This window comes from Sardina pilchardus, chromosome 21 (genome assembly GCF_963854185.1).
Source record: "Sardina pilchardus chromosome 21, fSarPil1.1, whole genome shotgun sequence".
NCBI lineage: Eukaryota > Metazoa > Chordata > Actinopteri > Clupeiformes > Clupeidae > Sardina > Sardina pilchardus.
This window is the reverse complement of record NC_085014.1, coordinates 20,190,307-20,197,806: the sequence shown is the minus strand read 5'-3', so window position 1 is coordinate 20,197,806 and position 7,500 is coordinate 20,190,307. Positions and strand designations below refer to the sequence as shown.

The window sequence follows — 7,500 nt, the reverse complement described above, 5'->3', positions numbered from 1 at the left end:
AAGACATCAGCAAAGGAAAACATCTGAATAGATATTTGAACAGTGGAGATTATGAAAATGTACCACATCACGGAGAAAAGGGATTGTGTTTACTGGAAACTAGAGAAACGCTGCACATTTATTCAATGTGACATGTTATTCCGCGCTGAAGTTAGCTGGAATCATCTCAGCTCTGGCCTACGCGGTGTAATCACTGCCAAGGCCAGCCCACAAGAGACATCCCCAAACAATAAATTACCAAACTGATGCAAGCCTATGTCAAATGATAACAACCCAAACAAAAAAGAGCACAATGCACTCTAGTGTTGAGCACAAAATCCCAAACCAAACAACAGTCTACAGCACCGGTGAAAAGGACACGTTGTGAAACATGATGCAGGCCTTTGGCGATAAACTGGTTCTGGAGGCCTCTGGTGATTCATTAAAAAGGGTTTTAATTTCATAAAGCCTCTGTGCTCTCTCTCTCTCTCTCTCTCTGGTTGATGGTCTGATGGGGAAGGGAAGAGCCTGGCTCTCACCACTTACTGCTCATGTTGGACACACACACACACACACACACACACACACACACACACACACACACACACACACACACACACACACACACACACACACACACACACACACACACACACTCCACAGGCACAACCACAGACATACCTGGTGACAGACAAAACACACACACACACACAGACAGACAGATAAAAACAAACACACACACACAGGCATACACACACACGCACACAGACAGACAAACACACACAGGTACATTGATGGCACAGGACTCCTGTGTTTCCCCTCAGTCTGTCTGCGTTTGCAGAAGTGGGGAGATAATTGTGTTAGGGCGGTAATCCCTGGGAGAAGCCGGCACGACTGTCTTGCCGAGCAGAGAGCCAGCCTGGCATTAATGCCCAGCATGTCCTGACCAGCCCTCCAGAGATGCTCCAGCTCCTTTACTGCCATGGCAGCTCAGTGAGCTTTCACCGCCATCCCCAATCCAAACACACACACGCACCACACACACACACACACACACCCTCTGACACAATAAAATACTTGCTTGTCCCTGGACTCACAAAGACAACTCAGTCATATACCCACACACACACACACACACACACACACACAAACACACACACACACACACACACACACACACACACACACACACACACACACACACACACACACACACACACACACACACACACACAGAGAACTAACAGCAACTAGTGAACAGTCTTAGCTAACCGTTTCAAAGACCACCTAACTTGACAGCCTGCGTCAGTAGGGGCCCTCTCTACGCTGCCCTGAACTGCCACCATCTCTGGCAAAATGGAGAGGAGGTAGAGGAGGGGCCGTAATGAATAAATGGATAAAGCAAACAAGTAAATAAACGTGCGCCAGTGGGAGAGAGCCCTGCAGTGGTGGCATCAGCCCAGGGGAGCGAACATCATGTCTTCTTAAATAGGGTAGGGGGAGACAAGCAGGAGAGTGGAGAGAGTGGGAGAGAGGGGGGGAGAGAGAGAGACAGAGAGAGAGAGAGAGAGAGGGGATGGTGCCAGCCGGGGAAGAAGAAGAAGAAGATTCCGGAGCTCCACCAGATTGCTTGTGGGAGATGAAGCGCTCCTCGGCGCTAATCATTCCTCTGTTTATTCAAGCCCAAGGTGGAAGTCTCCCAGGAAACGCTGAACAAACAACCTGCTCTGTGAGGGGTACTTTTATACAAAAAAAAAGAGAGAGAAGGGGAAAGGAAAAGGGAAGGAAAGAAAAGAAAAGAGGGAGGAGGAGGAGGAGGAGGGGAGGAGGAGAGGAGAAGAAGTGGGGAGGAGGGGAAGGTTTGTGCATATTTGAAGAAACTATCAAAGAGGCAGCATCTCCCTGCGCCAGGAGAAGCGGAGCTGGAGGCGCTTGGTCTCGGCTGCTCTGTCAACAGAAGCCAGGGGATGCACACCTGTTTCCAGGCGCAGCCTAGGAGGCCCAGGTGAGCGAGCGAGCGTGCGCTGCAGCGGCTGGGGAGGAATCTCCACGGCAACAGAACCAAAAAGAGTGAGGCAACGCCGCCTGCCTGCCTGTCTGCCTGCCTGCCTCCGCCTCCCAGACAAACCCCGGCCAAAAAAACACAGACAATGTACTTTTATGCATCCACGTCTGCTTGGTGAACCCCCATAACACTCACCCACCGCCACCACCCCTTGTTGCCCCAATAAGGGGCTTAAGTAAATACATTGGGTAATGCAACTTCTCCGGAGGCCATTGATTGCCTGTGGAAAGCTTTTCCAGGGTATTGCGTTTCAGTTGTTCGGCGTGGGGCCTGGCCTCTGAAGTCAGATTGCGGAACGCTCTGCCAATGTTTTTCAGGCAACACTTTCAGCACAGTTTGTGGGTGGGGAGCGCTTGATACCGGACCAAGCTAAACAACGAGGCATGTGAAATCCCCCCGTCCTCTGCAAACAGTGCTGGTCTTTGTTTTACGGGTCCGCGACTGGACCAGAATTAGGAGGGGCAGTCTTTCGCCTATGTGCCTACAGCTGGATCAAGGTTTGTCGAGGAGGCTATTCGTTTTATGACGCATAGCGTATTCGTCCACGGTTCACAGTGGAATCCATTTCGTTCTACCCTCTGGCCTGGTCTTTTAATTCCCTCTCTTTACTATGCCCCTAATGACACCCATTATTTCATCCGCTTCTGTCAGGCCGGAGAGCTTCACAGAGGTCCCTTGGTGATGACTTCACAGGGTTATGTTCTAGCCCTGGTCAAGCGCAACACTGTTTTTAGCCAGGGTCTGTTTCCATTCAGCCTGCTTGTGGAGTATCTCACGGAACTCATGACAAAAGAATGTACTGGAAGAGAGAGATAGAGAGGGAGAGAGAGAGAGAGAGAGAGAGAGATGGGGTGCTCTTCAAACCGAAATCTGAGGAGCAAAGTATTTGTGTGGGGTAGGGCTAGGCACTGTTTCATACATCTCCTACGATCTACACGCACGCAGGGAAAAAAAGCAAACCCAGACACACACAAACACACCACACCTCGTTCCGCTCCCAACCCCCTGTGTCTTCCTCACCCGAGTATCTCACGCTCTCAGCATGATGTCGTCCACACCCCTACCACTGTTTCCTCTCCCACCTGTCCCCGCGCTCAATCTCACCCCCCTCAGAGAGACTCAAGCCCAGCGGCAGAGCATCTGGAATAATCCGAAATGCACGCGCACACACACACACACACACACACACACACGTACACTTACGCAAACACACACACACACACACACACACACACACACACACACACGTACACTTACGCAAACACACACAACACACACACACACACACACACACACACACACACACACACACACACACACACACACACACACACACACACACACACACACACACACACACGCTCCCATAAAGTCGGCAAGGCCACGTCAGTCTCTCCTCACTCGGCTGGGTGTCTCATGGCGGATCGGGGATGGTGTTGCTCTCCGTCTGTAACATGCGTGCCGATTCAATTACTCAGCACACAGCGCCTAGCGCAGCACATGCTCCATGCTCTCTGAAGCTCCGGCTGGGGGCGGTCTGAGAGAAAGGGAATTACGTTGTTGGGGCCTCTGGATGGTATGCTAGCGGTCGCCCGCAACACTGCAGGATCGCAAGATGGATGCCATACGAGTGAGTTTCTCAGAGGAGAACATTCATTGAGTGGCTTCAACCACTCCCCCCGAATCTCCACTGCCAAACACATTTTTTCTGTTTGTCTGTTGAACGAGGAGAAAAGAAAACATTTTTTTCTTTTTTTGCGTGGAAAAGAGAGGGAGGGCTGGCCATATTTGTGTTGGCCTGAGACAGTGCATCACTTAATCTCCCTGTAAGATTAGGGCTACACAGTAAACTTGTTCAAGTGAAACCACTCGCAAATCAAAAACACGTCGGCGGCGCTCTTCCCCAAAATGGATGCAAGATGCGCGATGAGCGCCATGATCCCAGTCCTCCCACCACTCTCTGCTTTTGTGATTCCCTGTAGCCAGGCCCCGAGGAGTGGCAGGAGATTGCTTCCACTAATAGCCAACCGTGTTTTGGCTGTCTCGTCAAGGCGAAATTAGAGGCTTGAAGCCTGTGCATGTCAGGCTTGACAGACCAACAGGAGTCACAAGGCAGCCTTAATCAGAAATTAATATCGCCGTGTATCCTACTAATTGCTTCCCACTGCACACACACACACACACACACACACACACACACACACACACACACACACACACACACAAATAATCATAAAATTAACTAAAAAAAAAAAAAAACAGTTGGCAGAGGTGTAAAATATATTGCAGTTCAGGTGGTTAGTCCATCGGTTGCAAATGAGCAGGGAGGGTGAGCGCAAGACAGAAGGAGAAAGTGTGAGTGTGAGTGTGTGTGTGTGTGTGTGTGTGTGTGTGTGTGTGTGTGTGTGAGAGAGAGAGAGAGAGAGAGAGGGGTAGGCGACACTTTTTTCTGGGCAGGAGGGATAGACGCGAGGGGAGGCAAGCTGCGCCTCGCAGCGAGAGGCCACCCGTCAGCGTCTGCACACAATAAAACTAATACAGATGGCTCGTTAAGATTTTATGGAGAAGGCCTATTACACCAAAAGAAATTAAACTTGAGTCAAGACATGCTGGGCACGCGTGGAACACAAATATCACCGCGGCGCGAGTGTTGTTTTTCGGCGCGGTGTCCTCTGTTATCGCTCACGGAGGCATTCAAAAGCCTCGGCCTCGCCACCTCGGAGGAGAGGGAGAAAAGTGCTTTGGGAGGAAAAACGAGGTCAGAGCGATTTCGAACTGGAGCGGACAAAGATGATCAGGCCTTGGGAATGTAACATAGCAAGGCTGCTATTCAAAATGCTTCGGCAATTTGAAACCTCTTCAGCCGAAAAAAAAAAAAAAAAAAGGACCAGATTGTTATTGGACGAGACGGCCGCCGCTTGCACAATCTCTGTAAAACAATAACACCTCAAGGTCATCTGTTCCAGTGAGTGGGACTCCTTCAAAACTGTTATGAGCTGTGAAAAGAGCGGAGATGAAACCTAATGCACTCCATTGCAAGAAAGAAACAGAGCGAGAGAGAGAGAGAGAGAGAGAGAAACATTTTCGAGTTCACTCAGCATGTGTGCGAGCCTCTTTGTGTGTTTTGGATGAGGGGCCGCTCCCTCCGGACCCCCAGCTTGCACAAGATCTCTGCACTTGGGCACAGAGTCTGTTTACTGGCCTGCGCTCCATGTGCTGGGTGCCGTCCATACGATAGCTCCCCGAAAGCTGCCCAGAAAGCCCAGAGCATTAGCAAGCTAAACACTACCACATGCTCACTTCCGGACAGAGACGGCTCCACGCCGTGCAGCTTGAGAAACACCACATGAGAGAGAGAGAGAGAGAGAGAGAGAGAGAGAGAGAGAGAGGGAGAGAGAGGGAGGGAGAGAGAGAGGAGAGGTGGAAATAGGGAGAGAGGGAGGGAGGGAGGGAGAGAGAGAGAGAAAGAGAAGGAGAGAGGTGGAGATAGGGAGATAGGGAGAGAGAGAGAGATACCAAGTGGAGGAGAGACATAATGAGAGAGAAGCAAAATAAAAATACAAAAAAATCAGGCAGGCAGGAAAGGCAAGAGACAGACAGAGAATGCCGGAGAGGGAGAGAGCGAGAGACAGAGAAAGAAGGAGAGAATAAGAAAATGTTGATGACAGGTCCTCTGAAATGCATTTAATGCCCGGGCACAGCCGAGTGGGGCAGACAATGTGGAGTCTGGACGTCCGCAGGGCAATCTATTCCCTGAATGTGCAATCTGCCTGCAGAGATGTGCTCAGCGCTCATCTCTCTGACTCACTGCTGGGAGAGTGCCAGCTTCCTTAAAGGAGCACCGCTCGGAGTCTGACCACGGCATCACACGCCACGCCGCTCGGACCCGCTTTACATGGGGGCAGCGCTGTGGACAACTTCACATCCTTTAATTAGGCTACTGGGGGAGATTTAAATGACACAACATTGCCAGTGTTCATTCTTTCATAGTCTCTCTCTCTCTCTCTCTCTCTCTCTCTCTCTCTCTCTCTCTCTCTCTCTCTCTTTGTGTTTGTGTGTGTGTGTGTGTGCGTGTGTGTGTATGTGTCTGTCAGAAAACGACACACAGGCACAAACAGACCGACACACACAGAGGTATACACAAACACATACACACACAAACACACACACACACACACACACACACACACACACACACACAACACACACACACACACACACACACACACACACACACACACACACACACACACACACACACACACACACACACACACACACACACACACACACACACACACACACACACACGCACGCAGGCACAGAGAACAATCAACATCACTTCATTAGCCACTTACTATTGCACAAATTAGCATTTAAAACACAAGGTTATGGATGTCATTAAGCTGATAGATGTGGTTGGAGGACTGACTGTCGACCATTGCTGTGATTATGCTGCAGTGGCTATTGTGTTCAATGTCTTGTGTACAATTACACCTGAGGCAAGAAAGACACAGTGTGTGACTTTCAAGAGAAATAGTGTTTTTTAGGGATTTTTCCTCTACATAAAAAAAGGACATCAGTACTTCCTCTTCCAAAGGCAGTTCCATCTGATGGTGATTACACGTTTGGTTCTCCTGGCGCTTGATTTTGCCTCCGGTGAAGAATAAACAGCAGCAGTGGAACAGACAGATAAAAGGACCGGAACCTTCTGCTGGCAAACGTCAACAACTGAGGATGAAAGGCTGTGGCCATGACGTCAGCACAGTTGTTTTTTTTGCAAACATCCATATGAAGTCATAACACAGAGACATGTCAGATTGTTTCTGGATGGGGCTGTAACCAGCGTGGTTCACTGAAGCAGGGAGGACTCTCGAGTTTTTGAAAAAATACCGTTCGAGCGGAGAATCCCAGCTGTGACCAATTTCTCCCATTGACCAAGGCTAAACAGCGGTCTCTGTCCAAAGCCCAATTTACCACCTGGATAAAAGTCCTGCACTTCTCCTCTCCCTCATCTAGAATTTCTCTGACAAACTCTCCACTTTCCTTCCCTTTCACTTCAGGTCCCCGAAATTGTTTCTCCTTCTTTCAGGGCTGCAAAACCTACACTGATCGGATAAAAGCAGTCGATACAAAGCAAGGGCCCAAATCGAATCGGAGCATGGCACAGCGGAGGCTAAGGAAATCAAGGCAATAGCTTTATGTGCAACCCAAATTTGAGCGGGGCGACACGTGTGTCGCTCCTCATGCCAGGTCAGCCGAGTGGACCCACGTAAAATGACACACTCTGGAAACACGGGTCCAGAAAACAATCACAAGGCGCTATTCATTGATAGCAGGGAAATTGGACAGCTGCTGGCTCTGCTCTGCTGGTGGCTCGGGTGCAGCACGGGGTGTTTGTTGACGCTTTGTTGACACCAAGCAATGAAGGCCCCGAAGGGCAGGCTTGAATGGGG

General features: G+C 50.0%; 1 protein-coding gene across 1 annotated transcript in view; it reads right to left on the bottom strand.

Moving 5' to 3' along the window:
• The window catches only part of diaph2 (diaphanous-related formin 2), a gene marked incomplete in the record, with an annotated part of 415,240 nt that overhangs the window by 177,514 nt on the left and 230,226 nt on the right, over nt 1–7,500 (bottom strand).